Source organism: Carcharhinus amblyrhynchos, chromosome 2, assembly GCF_965287045.1.
Source record: "Carcharhinus amblyrhynchos chromosome 2, sCarAmb.v2.hapA, whole genome shotgun sequence".
Lineage (NCBI taxonomy): Eukaryota > Metazoa > Chordata > Chondrichthyes > Carcharhiniformes > Carcharhinidae > Carcharhinus > Carcharhinus amblyrhynchos.
The window spans coordinates 117,970,932-117,990,948 of record NC_137325.1 but is presented as its reverse complement, the minus strand read 5'-3'; positions in this window follow the sequence as shown (position 1 = coordinate 117,990,948).

Sequence of the window (20,017 nt, the reverse complement as noted above, 5' to 3'; positions counted from 1 at the left end):
AGAAGGACATGAATGTTTTGGAGACAGAGCAAAGAAGGTTTACTAGGATGTTGCCTGGTCTGGAGGTTTTAGCAATGAAAGGTTGGATAAACTGGGATTGTTTTCACTGGAAAGGTGGTGGGTGAGAGGTGACCTGATAGAAGTCTACAAAATTATGAGAGGCCTAAATAGGGTGGATAGTCAGAGGCTTTTTCCCAGAGTGGAAAGTTCGACTACAGGAGGGCACAGGTTTAAGGTGAGATATGGTAAGTTTAGGGGAGACATATGGGGAATGTGTCTCACACAGAGGGTGAGGGTGCCTGGAACGCACTGCCAGTGAAGGTGGTGAAAGCAGGCACATTAGCAATGTTCAAGGTGTATCATGAAAGACACATGGGCAGGAGGCAAACCAAGGGATAGAAACCGCGTATCAGCGCAGGCTTAATGTGTTGTATTGTCCTTTGTTCTTTGGGTATGATATCTCTTGAGTTAAATGTGTGATTTTGTTAACAATTCAAATTATTTTGCTGACCTGCAAGGTTGCTGTTATTGACTTGTTCATCGCTGTCCCTGGATCCCTTTGGTCTTCGCCCATATTCAGTCCCTTATTTCCTAAGATTTAGTTGATGCTTATCAATACGAAGTGTATCCTTTTGTATTTACCTGTGTCAATGTTAATTTACTATCTAAGTACTCAGTCTGCAGGTTCACTAATATCTTCTTGAAACACCACTGCTTTGATGTCAGAATCATAGGATTCCCACAGTGCAGAAGGAGGCCATTTGGCCCATTGAGTCTCCAACGACTCTTCGAAGATCATCTTACTCAGACCCACTCCCTGTGACCCCTGTGCATTTTACTGTAGCTAATCATATCAAAGTTTTGATAATGAATTACATACTACTATGTAAATTGTTCATGCAAATTATAGAATCCCTACAGTGCATCCGGGGCCTGTTATTCTGTACCGACCACAATTCCTCCCAGACCTTATCTCCATATATTTACCCTAGCTAATCCTTCTGACATTGAGGGACAATTTAGCATGGTCAATCCAAGCAACTGGCACATCTTTGGGTTATGGGAGGAAACATGAGCACCCAGAGGAAACCCACAGAGACGCGGGGAGGATGTGCAAACTCCACACAGACAGAGACCTGAGGCTGGAATTGAACCCGTGTCCCTGGAACTGTGAGGTTGCAGTGCTAACCACTGTGCCACTGTGCTGCCCCAATTATGGATAACAGTGGTCCCAGCACTAAATCTGAAAGTTATACTTTACTCCTATTTTCTGTTTTTTGAAAGGTATTTTGTTACCCATTCAGCTATTTGTCCTTGATTCCACATGTTCTAACATTTGATTTGATTTTTTTGATTTGATTTCATTTATTATTGTCACATATATTAGTAAACAGTGAAAAGTATTGTTTCTTGCATGCTGCACAGACAAAACATATCGTTCATAGAGAAGAAAAGAAGAGGGTGCAGAATGTAATGTTACACTCATAACTAGGGTGTAGAGAAAGATCAATTTAATGCAAGGTAAGGCCATTCAAAAGTCTAACAGCAGCAGGGAAGAAGCTGTCAGTTGGTACATAACCTCAGACTTTAGTATCTTTCTCCCGACGTAAGAAAGTAGAAAAGAGAATGTACAGGGTGCATGGGACTTGATAGAGCAGACGCAGCACGATTTCCTTAAAGGGAAGTCGTGTCTGACAAATTTACTGGAGTTCTATGAGGATGTGTCTAGGGCGATGGATAGAGGAGAGCCGGTGGATGTGGTCTTTCTGGATTTTCAGAAGGCGTTTGACAAGGTACCTCACAAGAGGTTATTACAGAAGGTCAGGGGGCATGGAGTTGGGGGTAGGGTGTTAGCGTGGATAGAGGACTGGTTGTCAAATAGGAGGCAGAGAGTGGGGGTCAATGGGTGCTATTCGGATTGGCGGTTGGTGACTAGTGGAGTGCCCCAGGGGTCGGTTCTGGGGCCTCAGCTTTTTACCATTTATATAGATGATCTGGAGGAGGGAACCGAGCGTAGGGTGTCGAAATTTGCTGATGACACCAAAATTGGTGGAAAGGCAAATTGTGCGGAGGGTGTGGAGAGTCTACAGAAGGATCTAGATAGGCTGGGCGAATGGGCCAGGAAATGGCAAATGGAATTTAATGTTGGCAAGTGCGAGGTGGTCCACTTTGGTAGGAATAATGGTAGGAAGGATTATTACTTACGTGGCGAAAAACTGCAGCAGGCGACGGTGCAGAGGGATCTCGGGGTCCTTGTGCATGAGTCGCAAAAACCCAGCTTGCAGGTGCAGCAGGTGGTCAGGAAGGCGAATGGGATGCTGGCTTTCATCGCGAGGGGGATTGAATATAAAAGTAGGGAGGTCTTGCTGCGGCTGTATAGGGCATTGGTGAGGCAGCAGCTGGACTACTGTGTGCAGTTTTGGGTGCTGTACTTACGCAAGGATATTTTAGCCTTGGAGGGAGTGCAGAGGAGGTTTACTAGGCTGATTCCGGAGTTGAGGGGGTTGAGCTATGAGGAGAGGCTGAATAGATTAGGCTTGTACTCGTTAGAGTTTAGAAGAATGAGGGGAGATCTCATTGAGACGTATATGATGATGAATGGGATGGATAGGATAGAGGTGGAGAGACTCTTCCCGCTCAGAAAGGATAGTAGGACTAGGGGGCATAGCCTCAAGATAAAGGGGGGGCGGTTTAGAATAGAGTTGAGGAGGAACTTCTTCACTCAAAGGGTGGTGAATCTCTGGAATTCTCTGCCCGTTGAAGTGGTGGAGGCTGCCTCGCTAAATATTTTTAAGACGCGGGTTGATGGGTTTTTGATAAGAGAGGGGATTAAGCGTTATGGGGAGAGGGCGGGAATGTGGAACTGAGACACGACAGATCAGCCATGATCTTATTGAATGGCGGGGCAGGCTCGAAGGGCTATTTGGCCTACTCCTGCTCCTATTTCTTATGTTCTATGTTCTTATGCCAGCTGTTTCACCGAGGCAGCGGGAAGTGTAGATAGAGGCAATGGATTTGTCATGTATCTACTAGTTGGAGGTCTTTTATAAATGACATCTACATAAAAGCAGAATACTGCGGATGCTGGAAATCTGAAGGACATGGATAATTCTCCCCCTCTTCAGAATAGTGCCATGAGATATTTCATGTCCAGCTAAGAGGGAAGCCGGGCCTTGGTTAAAGAAAGACAGGCACCTCTGACAGTGCAGCACTGCCTCAGTATGGCACTGGAATGTCAGCCTTGATTTTGTATTCAAATCCTGGCACGCCACTTGAATCAACAATTGCTGCCAATGGAGCCACAGCAGTCGGCGGGGGCAGGGTTTGGGGAATTGGGGGAGGGGTCATGGTGAATTTTTTGGCAATCTTTCGAAGAGTTACTTGTTTCTCTTGGCACAAAATTGTCACATACAAACGTGAAACGGGATTAGGCTTAAATTCTCAAAATACAGATATTCACACAAGTGAAACGGAAGATCTGATTTCAAATTCAGACCAGCTGGACCATTGACCTTCTTTAAGCAGCAGGTAACATGGGTATATTATCTGCCAGGGACAAGAACCATATACTCCCCCAATCTTTAACACTACACTCACTCACACATGTTGGAGAATATTAAGGTGCACAAAACACATTTGTAGCTGTGATATCGACCAATGCGATATCTACCATAGTGGCAGTACCATATTATCAAGGGAATAATAGCGTTACTTGTGATTTAAATGCTGCATGGTTCTGAACATATGCACGGATGAATTGTGAGCAGTAGTAAGGTCTTTTAATCCCTCGAGCCTACTCCGCCATTCAGTAAGATCATGGCTGATCTGTTTGTGGCCTCAACTCGATGTTCTGTCTACTCCAGATAATTGACCTTGCCTTTGGCGTTCTTTTAGAATTATAGAACCATGCAAGTCTACAGTGCAGAGGAAGGCCATTCAGCCCATCGAGTCTGCACTGACTTTCTGAGAATATCTCACCCAATCCCCATAACCCCATGTATTTACCCTGATAATCTCCCTCACATGATATGGAGATGCTGGCGTTGGACTGAGGTAAACATAGTAAGAAGTCTCACAACACCAGGTTAAAGTCCAACAGATTCATTTGGTAGCAAAAGACAGTAGCTTTCAGAGTGCTACTCCAAAAGAAGCAGCGTTCTGAAAACTAGTGGTTTTTGCTACCAAATAAATCTGTTGGACTTTAACCTAGTGTTATGAGACTTCTTACTGTGAATCCCTCTAACATACACATCTTTGGACGCTAAGAGACAACTTAGCAAGGCCAATCGCCTAACCTGCACATGTTTGGAATGTGAGAGGAAGCCAGAGCACAAGGAGGAAACCCATGCAGACACAGAGAGAACATGAAAACTCCACAGGACAGTTACCTAAGACTGGAATCAAACCCAGGTCCCTGGTGCTGTGAGGCAGCCATGCTAACCACTGTGCCACTGTGTCATTCCTGTCCTGGGAAGAGAGTTCACCATCCTCCCAGATATAAAATTCTTCCCCTCTGCAATTTAAACAGGAAAGAAGTAGTTTGAAGGATAGGAGTTTCTCTGCAGGCAGGTTCAACCCTCAATACCAGGAGTAGGGCAAGGAGGCAGGTCCCAAATCCATCCCGATTTCAACATGTTTGTGAGCACAACAGCAGCCTGAGTTCTCAGAGAGAAATCAATTGTTTTTTTATATCGATTTGACTTTGATAGGTTAGTATTTTTCAGTGGGGACATGGCCACTCCTGTCCATTGATGACACTTGATGATACAAAGGAGATATATTCTCCACCTCCAGCAATAGGGTGCTGAGTAAGGAGGTTAAAGGAGTGGAAAATGACTGCCTTTTCCTTTTGCTGCCCCATCAAGTGATGGGGTGGGGAAGGCTCGTACACTGACTGTAAAATGGATCATTTTTGATTTGATTTATTATTATTGTCACATGTATTAACATACAGTGAAAAGTATTGTTTCTTGCGCGCTTTACAGACAAAACATACTGTTCATAGAGAAGGAAGGAAAAGAGTGCAGAATGTAGTGTTACAGTCATAGCTAGGGTGTAGAGAAAGATCAACTTAATGCAAGGTAGGTCCATCCAAAAGTGTGATGGCAGCAGGGAAGAAGCTGTTCTTGAGTCAGTTAGTATGTGACTTCAGACTTTTGTATCTTTTTACCAAAGGAAGAAGGTGGAAGAGAGAATGTTCAGGGTATGTGGGGTCCTTAATTATGCTGGCTGCTTTGCTGAGGCAGCGGGATGTGTAGACAGAGTCAGTGGATTGGATATGGATCAAGCTGGAATTGAAGGCCGCAGTCCTCCAGTTAAGTGTCCTCCTGCTGGAAACTCATTACCAATGTAAGTATGTCAATGAAGCCACATGTTAACACAAAAAAAATTCTAAATCCAATGGATAGATAGAATCCCTACAGGATAGAAGGAGGCCACTCGGCCCATTGAGTCTTCATCAACCACAATCCCACTCCAGCTCTATTCCCATAACTGCACACATTTACCCTGCTAATCCTCCTGACACTGGGGTCAATTTAGCATGGCCAATCACCTAGCCCACACATTTTTAGACTGTGTGAGGAAACTGGAGCACTCAGAAGAAACCTACTCAAACACGGGGAGAACGTTCCAACTCCACAGTGACCTAAGGCAGGAATTGAACCCAGGTCCCTGGTGCTGTGAGGCAGCAGTGTTAACCACTGTGCCACCGTGTCGCCCCCTAGACTTGCTCTTGCCTTTTGATGCCTTCCTTAATAGCTGGCACTGTGTTGAGTGAAAAATGTTACAACCGTTAGTACAGAGATCAAATAACAATACAGCACAGGAAACAGGCCCTTTGGCCCTCCAAGCCTGTGCCGCTCATACGTCCAACTAGACCATTTGTTTGTATCCCTCCATTCCCAGTCTGTTCATGTGGCTATCCAGATAAGTAATATACACATGGCCATAGACTAGAGATATAACATTGCACCAGTGCTCACCTCTTGTCCTGGGGAATTTACCTGCCCTGGTTGGAGAGAATGTGCAGAGTTTCTCAAGTTTCCTGTTTGGTGGTGATGCCAAGTTTCTCAAGTTTGATATGCCAGCCCTGATCACCTCATATCACCCAATGACATAAGAACATAAGAACATAAGAAATAGGAGCAGGAGTAGGCCATCTAGCCCTTCGAGCCTGCCCCGCCATTCAATAAGATCATGGCTGATCTGTCGCTGCTCAGTTCCACTTTCCCGCCCTCTCCCCATAACCCTTAATCCCCTCGCTTATCAAAAACCCATCAACCCGCGTCTTAAAAATATTTAGCGAGGCAGCCTCCACCACTTCAACGGGCAGAGAATTCCAGAGATTCACCACCCTTTGAGTGAAGAAGTTCCTCCTCAACTCCGTTCTAAACCGCCCCCCCTTTATCTTGAGGCTGTGCCCCCTAGTCCTACTGTCTTTTTTGAGCGGGAAGAGTCTCTCCACCTCTATCCTATCCATCCCATTCATCATCTTATACGTCTCAATGAGATCTCCCCTCATTCTTCTAAACTCCAACGAGTACAAGCCTAGTTTATTCAGCCTCTCCTCATAGCTCAACCCCCTCAACTCCGGTATCAGCCTAGTAAACCTCCTCTGCACTCCCTCCAAGGCCAAAATATCTTTGCGCAGGTGCGGCGCCCAAAACTGCACACAGTACTCCAGCTGCGGCCTCACCAATGCCCTATACAGCTGCAGCAAGACCTCCCTACTTTTATATTCAATCCCTCTTGCGGGGCGAAAAACTGCAGCAGGCGACGGTGCAGAGGGACCTCGGGGTCCTTGTGCATGAGTCGCAAAAACCCAGCTTGCAGGTGCAGCAGGTGGTCAGGAAGCGAATGGGATGCTGGCCTTCATCGCGAGGGGGATTGAATATAAAAGTAGGGAGGTCTTGCTGCAGCTGTATAGGGCATTGGTGAGGCCGCAGCTGGAGTACTGTGTGCAGTTTTGGGCGCCGCACCTGCGCAAAGATATTTTGGCCTTGGAGGGAGTGCAGAGGAGGTTTACTAGGCTGATACCGGAGTTGAGGGGGTTGCGCTATGAGGAGAGGCTGAATAAACTGGGCTTGTACTCGTTAGAGTTTAAAAGAATGAGGGGAGATCTCATTGAGACGTATAAGATGATGAATGGGATGGACAGGATAGAGGTGGAGAGACTCTTCCTGCTCAAAAAAGACAGTAGGACTAGGGGGCACAGCCTCAAGATAAAAGGGGGGCGGTTTAGAACGGAGTTGAGGAGGAACTTCTTCACTCAAAGGGTGGTGAATCTCTGGAATTCTCTGCCCGTTGAAGTGGTGGAGGCTGCCTCGCTAAATATTTTTAAGACGCGGGTTGATGGGTTTTTGATAAGAGAGGGGATTAAGGGTTATGGGGAGAAAGCGGGAAAGTGGAACTGAGCCACGACAGATCAGCCATGATCTTATTGAATGGTGGGGCAGGCTCGAAGGGCTAGATGGCCTACTCCTGCTCCTATTTCTTATGTTCTTATGTTCTATGAAGGCCAGCATCCCATTCGCCTTCCTGACCACCTGCTGCACCTGCAAGCTGGGTTTTTGCGACTCATGCACAAGGACCCCGAGGTCCCTCTGCACCGTTGCCTGCTGCAGTTTTTCGCCACGTAAGTAATAGTCCTTCCTACCATTATTCCTACCAAAGTGGACACCTCACACTTGCCAACATTAAATTCCATTTGCCATTTCCTGGCCCATTCGCCCAGCCTATCTAGATCCTTCTGCAGACTCTCCACACCCTCCGCACAATTTGCCGTTCCCCCAATCTTGGTGTCATCAGCAAATTTTGACACCCTACACTCGGTTCCCTCCTCCAGATCATCTATATAAATGGTAAAAAGCTGAGGACCCAGCACCAACCCCTGGGGCACTCCACTAGTCACCATCCGCCAATCCGAATAGCACCCGTTGACCCCCACTCTCTGCCTCCTATTTGACAACCAATCCTCTATCCACGCTAACACCCTACCCCCAACTTCATGTCCCTCGACCTTCTGCAATAACCTCTTGTGAGGTACTTTGTCAAATGCCTTCTGAAAATCCAGAAAGACCACATCCACTGGCTCTCCTCTATCCACCGCCCTAGACACATCCTCATAGAACTCCAGTAAATTTGTCAGACACGACTTCCCTTTAATGAAACCATGCTGCGTCCGCTCTATCAAGCAATTGCCTTCAAGATGCCTCGCAATTTCCTCCTTAATGACGGATTCTAACATTTTACCTACCACAGACGTTAAACTAACCCGCCTATAATTCCCCGCCTTTTGCCTGGCACCCTTCTTAAACAACGGCGTAACATTAGCCGTTTTCCAATCTTCTGGCACTTCCCCGGAATCCAGCGACGTCCGGAAAATAACCACCAAGGCATCCACTATCACCTCCGCCATTTCTTTCAGAACCCTCGGATGCATTCCATCCGGTCCTGGGGACTTGTCCACAATCAGCCCCTCCAGTCTGTTGAGCACCGCCTGTCTAGTAACAGTAATGTCATTAAGACCCTCCAGTCCTACCACCTTTCTATCACTAACACCCGGCAAATTATTCACGTCCTCCTCCGTGAAGACAGAAACAAAAAAGTTATTCAATACCTTAGCCATATCCCCATCCCCTACCACTAGGTCCCCTTTCTCATCCTCTAAAGGATCAACGTTCACCCTAGCCAGCCTCTTCCTTTTTATATATTTATAAAAACTCTTCCCTTCAATATGTCTATTTTAAAATGAATCCATCATGGTGTTATATTACCATCTTAACAATCTATCACCTTACCATAATCTTGAAGACCTCCATTAAGTCTGTCTTTAACCTCGGCAGCTCAGCTGAAAAGCCTAAAGTTCCCAAATCTCCCTTCATAATCCATTCCACATCCTTGTTTCCAAAGCTCGTTTCGGTGGCATCCAGATGGATGAGTGTTCCCAAACCTGATACAGCAGGCAGAAAGATTAGGAAAGCAGCTGAGGTTTTAGAATTCAAATGAAACAACTTTCCCTTGGAAAGACCTGCTAAGATTTTGCAGCATTTTTTCTTTTGGTTTGAGATTCCAGCATCCATAATGTTTTTATCTGCTGACTATGTGTGTTTATTTTTATGCAGCGTAGTTTTAAATGAACTCCAACTATTAGCTTGATCACAACATGCACCTCCTCCCCATCACCAGCCACACTAAGACCACAAAGCAGAAAGAAGGTGTTGGGCACTTGCTGTATTAATCCTGCCTCAGGCAGGCTGACAAAAGCAGCTTAATGACACAACTTGACACATTAGTGCAAAAACCCTTCAGAAATGTGTGAACATTCCCTTAAAGTGTTTGCCGAACTATTAACTATGTGTTAAACATTTGAAGAGGGTTAGATAGCAGGCTTGTCTGCCAGTGAAACAAAACCCATTACGGAAACTCTGTGATACTCTATAAAACACAACAGGCCAACTTCTTCCATTGTTTAGGAATTAGTTTGCATTTCTATTGCCTCTAAAATGAACAGCAAACAGGATTATCTCACTGGATTGAATATGTTAACGTGCTCAACAATATCGTCTACTAGAATCCATAGAACCCTACAGTGCAGAAGGAGGCCATTCAACCCATCGAGTCTGCACCAACTCTCCAAAGGAACATCTTACCCAGGACAAAAGCCTGAGGTCACAAACCAACCAACTCAAGAACAGCTTCTTCCCTGCTGCCATCAGACTTTTGAATGGATCTACCTTATATTAAGTTGATCTTTCTCTACATCCTTGCTACAACTGTAACACTACATTCTGCACTCTCTCCTTTCCTTCCTTGTGAATGGAATGCTTTGTCTGTATAGCGCATGCGAGAAACAATACTTTTTGCTGTATACTAATACATATGACAATAATAAATCAAATCAAAGCAAGTCAATTCAAGACATACTGATACAGATTTTATGGCAGGTGAGGTTATGAGAACTGACTGTAATTGTGGAGTTAATCGGAGAACAACTTCCAACATCAACACATATACAGTTAAAAGGTTGCTGTCTGAATGTTCTGTCCCATTTACCATTTCTCTGCAAGATGTGTTAAACCAGTATCCTGCCGGGCGAAACACAAACAGAGCATGAAGTTGTGGTATTTATTCACTGGATAAACACGGTCAGGATGATGTCCGCTTTCAACTCTGAGGAGCCCCATTTCTTCAGATTTTAATTGTTACTGGAGTACTAAATATAAAATGTCATTTTCTTGACTTTATTCTTTCTAACTCTCCCAATTAATCCCATCTTTCTTTCCCTTGCTTTATTTTATTTTGTAGACCTGATTTTATATTGAATTCAATATTCAAGCTTACGCTTACTTATTCTGATTCATTTTCAATCTGGTTGAAGACACCCCTGTTTACTTGCCATATCCACAAAGGTCCCAGGTGTCCTCACCTGACCCCAATACACTACTGCTCAAAGGCTCACAATTGGGGTGGCACAGCGGCACAGTGGTTTGCACTGCTGCCTCACAGAGCCAGGGACCCGAGTTCGATTCCGGCCTCGCTGCGTGGGTTTCCTCCGGGTGCTCTGGTTTCCTCCTATAATCCAAAGGTGTGCGGATTGGGTTGATTGGCCATGCAAAATTGCCCCTTAGTGTCAGGAGGACTAACAAGGTAAATGTGTAGGGTTACAGAGATAGGGTCTGGGTGGGATTGTTGTCAGTACAGACGCGATGGGCTGAATGGCTCCTCCTGCACTGTGGTGATTCTATGATTCTATGAAAAAGCCTGTGGGCAGCTGTAAGCGTGAGCACCATCCATTTGTCACTGACGGTAAATTCCAGGCCCTGGATTGAGTGCTGGAAAATGGGATCAGAATAGATAGATGCTTGATGGCTGACACATTCACGATGGGCCAAAGGGCCATTCTTTGCGGTGTAAAACTCTGACTCTGAATCATGTGGGACCACACAGCAGAGAACTCAATCTTCTTGAATGAATTTGCATAGACAGCCAGAAAGTCATTTAAAGAATTTAAATGCAAGTGGTAGGGGCTTGTGGGGTGGCGGGGGGCAGGGGGGTTAGTTAAAGCTAAACACAATGTTGTTCTTGTTCAGAATGATGGAGGGAAGAGTGGGAAGTGCAACTATAGCCCAGATCATCTTCCAGTCAGCAGTGGGGAGGGTAAACCCCCACTGACTAGGATTAAACCTGCCCATTTACCATGTTATGCTGGAACTGTTGCATCGTCAATTGCCAACTCCACTGAGGCTGCAGTCATGAATTAAGGAAGAAGTCTCGCAACATCAGGTTAAAGTCCAATAAATTTATTTGGTAGCAAACACAACTAGCTTTCGGGGCTTTGCCCCTTCGTCAGGTGAGTGGGGAACTCCCCACTCACTTGACAAAGGGGCAAAGCCCCGAAAGCTAATGCCAGTTTCCTCCAGGTGCTCCGGTTTCGTCCCACAATCCAAAGATGTGCGGGTTAGGTTGATTGGCCGTGCTAAGAAATTGCCCTTAGTGTCTAGGGATGCGTAGGTTAGAGGGATTAGTGGGTATAATATGTAGGGATATGGGGGTAGGGCCTGGGTGGGATTGTGTTTGGTGCAGACTTGATGGGCCGAAGGGCCTTTTTCTGCACTGTAGTGTTCTATGATTCTATGATTCTACTCATCCCCCTCACCCCTCTCAACAGCTCTTCCCCTCACCACCCCTCCTGACAATGCTCACCTCACCTCATCCCCTGACAATGCTCACTCCCCTTTACCCTCCCAACAGTACCCACCTCACTTCCCCCCTGACATGCTTATTCTCCCTCAACCACCCGACAATACTCACCTCCCTATCCCCTTTACAGCGGTCACCCCACTCATTCCCTGACAGCCCTCAACCCCCTTTACCGGCACTTACCGGCTCGCCTGTCCCAAAGTGTTCTTAAATGCCTGGCCCCTGACAGGCTCCACCTCAAATTTCAAGAACCATAGAATAGAATCATAGAATCCCCACAGTGCAGAAAGAGACCATTCGGCCCATCGAGCCTGCACTGACACAAATCCCACCCGGGTCCTATCCCATAACCACACATATTTATCCTGCTGATCTCCCTGACACCAAGGGACAATTTAGCATGGCCAATCCACCTGACCTAATATCCCAATGAGCTGATATCTTCAAAGCAGCGTAAGAAAAATGAGGGATCTCCATGCAGCTTATCCTCTGCATATCACCCACAATCCTCAGAGACTGTTGTCTGCAGCCAACATGCATCAACCCTTTAAGAAGTATAGATTGCCTTTAAATATCATCAGTGATGTGTGATATTGATGGTCTCCCTCTCCCGTTCCTCTGCCACCCCCAGCAAACCCCTACCATTCGTTGAGCTGCCATTGAAGAATGGGAGTGCTTCCAGTAGCCCTGCGCCTTAGGATAATCAGGTGGATGGGGATCTGGGGCCTTAGTTCCATGTGTGTGATTGAACCTCACTTTCCAAGAGCAGTGTGAATACTGCCGCTGAACACTGCGGACTCTGCCTTGCTGTGTCCTCATGGTGCATCACAGGAATCATGGCCTGTTTCCAGAATTAGCCCATTTCTAACAAAATTCATTCTCTTCTTCAGGTTCAAACTCCATTTTGTTTCCTTCCGTGAACCAACTTGAGACATTTTCTGACACCAGAAGTGTGATTACAATACAACCATTCATTGATTTGATTTATTATTGTCACATACATTAGTATACAGTGAAAAGTATTGTTTCTTGCACGCTATACAGACGAAACATACCGTTCATACAGAAGGAAAGGAGAGAGTGCAGAATGTATTGTTACAGTCATAGAAAAGAGTTGGAATGAAATTTTAGAAGCATAAAACAAGAGGAAAAGACCGTATTAGAAGGTATGCTAGGCACAGCTTACAAGGAGTCGCCTCACTCCAGCACCATCTTAGATCCTTAAGTTTTGAAAAAGGGAATAATGATAATGATGGAAGGAAACTTTGCTAAAAGGAGCCAAAGTTCTGAAGAATGTTGATCTCAGAGCAGCTGTTCGAGCTACTTTGTGTAGAATATGTTTCAAGGCCAAAAGCAAGATTAAATTAACATGTGCAATGAATTCATTATCACACAGATAACACACACAAGAGTGCACACAGAGAGGTACAGTCTGCATCTGTGAGCAGAGAGGGCTTGATAATTTTAAGGTCAAAACCATAAAGAGAAATTGAAATAACCAGTTTTTCAAATAAGGCCGGGGTCTCAGATGGCCAACCCTGAGGCCCCTTAAGTAAGCAATTCATGTCTGGAAAGACCTCGCCCGCACTGCCGCTGGAATTTTCTGGTATCTCATGCATTCTCAATTTAGACCAAAATCTTCTGTGCTCTTTCATGGCTGGGATTCTCCGTTGCCACTGAGAGTAATTGGAGTTCTGCGTGGAATGCCAAATTTTCCATTCTCGCTCACAAAAGACCCCAACATGGACAAGACTGAAGAACCCCACACACACGGAAGTCCGAACAAGTGAGAATGCTGGAGGTGACATTTAAATAACATTTAAGTGACAATTCAAAGTGCTTGGGAATTTGGTGGAAAAAGCCAGCAAGGCAACTGGTAGCTGCCCTCTGCTTTTCCACACTGAGATGACATTTTGAAAAATAAATAAGAAGTCAAATGATGTACACAGTGTTCCAAATGTGACCTCACCAAATTCCTGTCCAACCGAAGCATAGTAAGAAGTCTCACAACACCAGGTTAAAGTCCAACAGGTTTATTTAGTAGCAAGAGCCATTAGCTTTCAGAGCACTGCTCCTTCATCGGGTAAGTGGGAGTTCTGTTCACAAACAGGGTATATAAAGACACAAACTCAATTTAAACTCAAAAACCCATGACGATGGCATTGCTGCGACTGCCTCAGTACTCAATGCCGACAACTGCCAGTCTCCAGATGCAATTTTACAACTCATCCGCTTTATCCTGGACCACAATGTCTTCACCTTCAACAACCAGTTCTTCACCCAGACACACGGAACAGCCATGGGGACCAAATTCGCACCTCAATATGCTAACATCTTCACGCACAGGTTCGAACAAGACTTCTTCACTGCACAGGATCTTCAACCGATGCTATACACTAGATACATTGATGACATTTTCTTCCTTTGAACTCATGGTGAACAATCACTGAAACAACTATATGATGACATCAACAAGTTCCACCCCACCATCAGACTCACCATGGACTATTCCCCAGAATCAGTTGCATTCTTGGACACATGCATCTCCATCAAAGACGGTCACCTCAGCACATCACTGTACCGCAAGCCCACAGACAATCTCACAATGCTCCACTTCTCCAGCTTCCACCCTAAACATGTTAAAGAAGCCATTGCCTATGGACAAGCCCTCCATATACACAGAATTTGCTCAGATGAGGAGGATCGTGACAGACACCTCCAGACGCTGAAAGATGCCCTCATAAGAACAAGATATGGTGCTCGACTCATCGATCGACAGTTCCGATGCACCACAGCGAAAAACCACACCGACCTCCTCAAAAGACAAACACAGAACATGGTAGACAGAGTATCCTTCGTCATCCAGTACTTCCCCAGAGCAGAGAAACTACGACATCTTCTCAGGAGCCTTCAACATGTCATTGATAAAGATAAACATTTTGCCAGGGCCATCCCCACATCCCCACTTCTTGCCTTCAAACAACCACACATCCTCAAATGGACCATTGTCCGCAGCAAACTATCCAGCCTTCAGGAGAACAGTGACCACAACATCACACAACCCTGCCACAGCAACCTCTGCAAGACATGCCGGATCATCGACATGATGACATCATCACACGTGAGAACACCATCCACCAGGTATGCAGTACATACTCTTGCAACTCAGCAACATTGTCTGCCTGCTACATTGCAGGAAAGGATGTCCCAAGGCATGGTACATTGGGGAGACCATGCAGATGCTATGACAACGGATGAATGGACGCCACTCATCAATCACCAGGCAAGATGGTTTCCTTCCTGTTGGCGAACACGTCAGTGGTCATGGGCATTCGGCCTCTGATCTTTGGGTAAACGATTCCAAGGTAGCCTTCATGATACATGACAATGCAGAGTCGCTGAGCAGAGACTGATAACCAAGTTCCACACATATGAGGATGGCCTCAACAAGGATCTTGGGTTCATTTCACACTATCTGTTACCCTCACAACTTGCCTGGACTTGTAAAACGTCACTAACTATCCAGGCTGGAGACGATACACATCTCTTTAACCTGTGCTTAACCCTATCTCCACTCACATTGTCTGTACCTTTAAGACTTGATTACCTGTAAAGACTCGCATTCCAACCATCATTTTGTAAATTGAGTTTGTGTCTTTATATGCCCTGTTTGTGAGCAAAACTCCCACTTACCTGATGATGGAACAGTGCTCTGAAAGCCAGTGGCTTTTGCTACCAAATAAACCTGTTGGATTTTAATCTGGTGTTGTGAGACTTCTTACTATGTTTACCCCAGTCCAACACTGGCATCTGCACGTAACAACTGAAACATAACATTCCAACTCTTGTATTCAATTCCTCTTGCAATCAACAATAACATTCTTTAAGCTTTCCTAATTATTCACATTGTGATTCATGCACTAGCACACCCAGATCCCTCTGTAACTCAGATCTTTGCAATCTCTCACCATTTAGCTAACAAGCTTCCTTTTCATTCTTAATGCCAAAATGGACAGTTCCACATTTGCCAACATTACCTTCCATTTGCCAGATCTTTGCCCGTTCGCTCAAGCTATCCCTGTTCCTTTATAGCCTCTTTATGTCCCCTTCAAAGCTTATTTTCTTACCTATTATTATGTCATTAGCAAGCTTAGTAACCATACATCTGGTCCCTTCATCCAATCTGGCCCCATTGAAATCTCCCGGCCCGCTGTACTATAAATTATAATAAATTAATGGAGCGGGATGGGAGAATTGACCCATTGGTTCGATTCTCTCTCCATTGGTGCTGTGAGATTTTCCAGCATTTTCTGTTTTTATTCCCTACCAACCCCCAGAAACAAATTCCTATCTCAGAATGGAGTCATGTACCCATTGAAAATGAAACATTTCTAACTCTCTGAATGCCTCTGAGTAAGCTTTGGGATGAATTGCGCCATCTCCAGTCGTTCCTCAAGTGAGTGCATCGCGAGAGGTGGGTCAGGGGTTAAAACTTCCATTTGGATACTGAATATTATTTTGTTCTCATATTAAGCTGCAAAATATTATCCTATTTGCAGCGCTGCCATCATTCTCAGAGTATAAAATGTCAGATAATTACTGAGAGCTCTGTGGGAAGACTGTGAGGTTGGAGAATTTTGATTGTATTGAAATGGGCCTGGGAGGACCAACAATTACTGCGGCTTAATGATTGTAAATGTTAACACTTCCTCAGGCTTCAGCTCTTCTGTAAAGGAAAGAAAACTCGCTGCATTTTTTTTTTCTTTTTTATCACAAAGCTGAAGATGATAAGTCTCTAAGAATTTGTTCTTAATCCTTCGGCACCAGACAGCTGCAACAGCGCAATAGGTTCAGAAGTTCAGTGAGGAACAAAGGGTTTGATGTTCAGCATTGTGCGCGAATCCAACACCTATCTACTTCTTTTACATCTGCAACCTGCTGCCGTGTTATTTGTAACGCAGCAGTACAGAGCAGGGGGAAAAAAATTACTGATTGATGCAACAGAATCTTTCTATTTCATTCATTGAGCCAACTCGCAGCTGGAATGTGGAGCTGCCGACTCTCAATCATTCTGAAGTGGAACTCATCTTTGCTCAATAATGTAACCCTATTCTCAATCTGAAACACAGCACGAGGCGTTTGAAGACTGTAACGTGTAGGAGCGGGGGGGGGGGGGGGGGGGGGGGGGGCGCCACTCGGCCCATTGAATCTGCTCCGACATTCAACGAGATCATGACTGATCCAAAATGGTAATTCTCAATTCCATTTTCCAGCCTTATCTCCATAGAATCATCAAATCATCGAATTCCTGCAGTGGAGAAGGAGGTCATTTGGCCCATCGAGCCTGCACTGACAATCCCACACAGGCCCTATCCCCATACCCCCACATATTTACCCTGCCAATTCCCCTAACACTGACGGGTAATTTGTCATGTCCGATCGACCTAACCCGCACATCTTTGCGCTGTGGGTGGAAACTGGAGCGCCCAAAGGAAACCTCTACAGACACGGGGAGAACGTGCAAACTCCATACAGTCCCCTGAGGCTGGAATTGAACCTGGGCCCCTGTCGCTGTGTGGCTGCAGTGCTAACCACCGCGCCACCGTATTGCCCTAACCCTTGATTGTTTTAGAATCATAGGATCCCTACAGTGCAGAATTGGCCATTTGGCCCATCAAGTCTGCACCAACAACATACTCACCCAGGCCCTATCCCCATAAATCCACTTATTTACCCTGCTGTCACTAAGGAGAAATTTAAAATGGCCAATAAACCTAATCTGCATATCTTTGGAGTGTGGGAGGAAACCAGAACACCCAGAGGAAACCCAAGCAGACATGGGGAAATCGAAATGTTACTGATTAAACATCCTTAACAACCCAGCCTCTACAGCCCTCTGCATTAAAGAACTCTACAGGTTCACTACACTCTGAGAGAAGCAATTCCTCCTCATTTCTGTTTGAAATGGGTGACTCACACTGATATTACTTGTGAAAGTGTCCCAGATTGAAACACCGGTTCATGGTGCTGCATTGTTTTGCCTCTGGATTGGTGTGAGGAAACATGTGAATCCCAGTGAGCATAACCAGTTCAGTCGTCATATAATTATTAAAGCCTTTTTTTAAATTCAAAAAAGACAAATGCACATGCACAGGACTACGGTACTCTAAGACAATTAAGTATATGAATCACTAAACGTACACAAACAGGCAGCTTATGGCGAAATTACCCCTTCTTCCAAAATATATCTACAATCCCTGAATGTTGTAAAACTTCCTTCCCAAACAACATCCAAATTAAATAAATCTATAAGTCAAATCCAGCTTATAGTTACCACACAATACAAGGCTGAGGATCAATCCAGGAAGTATCTTTTCCTGGTCCAGTGAAGATATTTAACTGCCTTCACAAAGGTTTCTGCACTGCCTTGGCTCTAAGACTTAAATGTGGGCCCAGCCACCTGGCTGTGAGTTACGGACTGGCTTTTCAGGCTGTTAGATGTGAATTTGCCTTTCAGCTGCACGATGTAAATGGGCCTGCCTGCTTCTGAGAGTACTGGCAATTACACCATTTTTCCTCTTTCATTCATCATTCTGCGTATTTGGGCTATCTGGATCTCTCAAACTTTTGACTCGAGAAATTAGCATGTTTATGCCTCTACAGATTTCTCAGTCATCCAAGTAAGCTGTCTCCTATTAGTAGGACGATTTACACCTGGTTCTGTCTAGGTGCCTGCTAATCTTGTTACTGGGAAGATGACATCTCATCATGACTTTTGAATGCTGGCTGCTACTGTCACTATCTGTTGCTGGGCAGATTGCTTCTCACCAATGCCTTGTTAAATTCTTGTAACTGCTGAAACTAGGCAGATCCATGACACAGTAGAAAGTTCCTTTGATAAGAGGATCAAAATTGTTCATACATTTGTGATCTGTCCTAATCATGAATTGCCCTCATAATGATGTTCGCAGAGGTGAAGAAAATATCTTGAGTTTTCAAAATATTAACTAATGGTATTGCATTTCTAACCCCACATCAGTATTCTCCCCACTCTCTATACTGACAGTATTGATCTTTTCCAGGGATGTCTCCATCAGAAACCTATTGCCCTTTGTCAATTTACCAAATTAGTCATCAGTTATGTGTGAGCTCAGACTGGGAGTGGTGGCAGTCCTTTCAACTGCAAGTGGCATCGCAGCCAAGACTGATTCTGTCATCACCCAATATCCATACACATGCTCACCTAACAGAAAGAGAGGGAAAAAGAGAGAGATAGAGAAAGAGAGAGAGGGAGAAAGAAAAGGACCAAGTGAGAGAGAAAGAGGCAGACAGAGACATAGACAGAGAGACGGGAAAGGGAGACAGACAAAGAAAGAGAGAGAGCAAAAGAGAGGGAGAGAATGAGAGAGGGAGAGAGAGAGTGATGAGTAGAGAGAAAGAGGGAAAGAGAGGGGGAGGAGAGAGAGAGAGGGAGAGAGAGATTGAGAGAGAGGGAGTGAGAGCGACAGACAGACGGGGGTGGGGGGGCATCACAGAGAGAAACAAAGAAAGAAAGAGAGAGAGAGAGAGGGACAGAGAGACAGAGAGCAAGAAAGGGATCACTATACCAAGGACTAGGAACCCAAGCCAATGATCTCTTCTGCAATAAATATCTAATACAATTAGTGAACAGAATCTGTTGTTGATATCCCAAAGGCATTATTGAAAGTTAACTTAAATCCGAAGACAATGATTTTTTGTTTAATTCATTTATGGGATCTGGGGCGTCACTGGCTAGACCAGCATTTATTGTCCATCCCTAACTGCCCTTAAGAAGGTGGTGGTGAGCTGCTGCCTTGAACCACGTAACTCAGAGAATCAGAGCTGTCAATCAAACACTGATAAGAATTCTCACAAGTGTTAAGCATTGGGACTCACACATAGGGTGGGATTTTCTGGCCACATTTGCCCTGAAACCGGAAAATCCCACCCGAGGTCAACGGACCTTTCCATGTCCGCCACAATTCCCATGGCGGGCACAACGGGAAACTTTGTCCCATACTGTCAACTAAAATCAGAGTTGAAGGTAAAATGGGGTAAAATACATAGTAAAGAACCAAATATGTAACAGCCAGCCATGTAAAAATTGCAAGCCAGCTCCAAATGTACAAGGAACACCCATATGCAGCATCTTATACACTGAATCCCCCATCATCAGCATCCTGGGGTTACCATTGGTCCGATACTGAACTGGACAAGTCATATAAATATTGTGGCTACAAGGACAGGTCAGAGACTGGGAATCCTGTGGCAAGTGACTCTTCAAAGCTTGTCC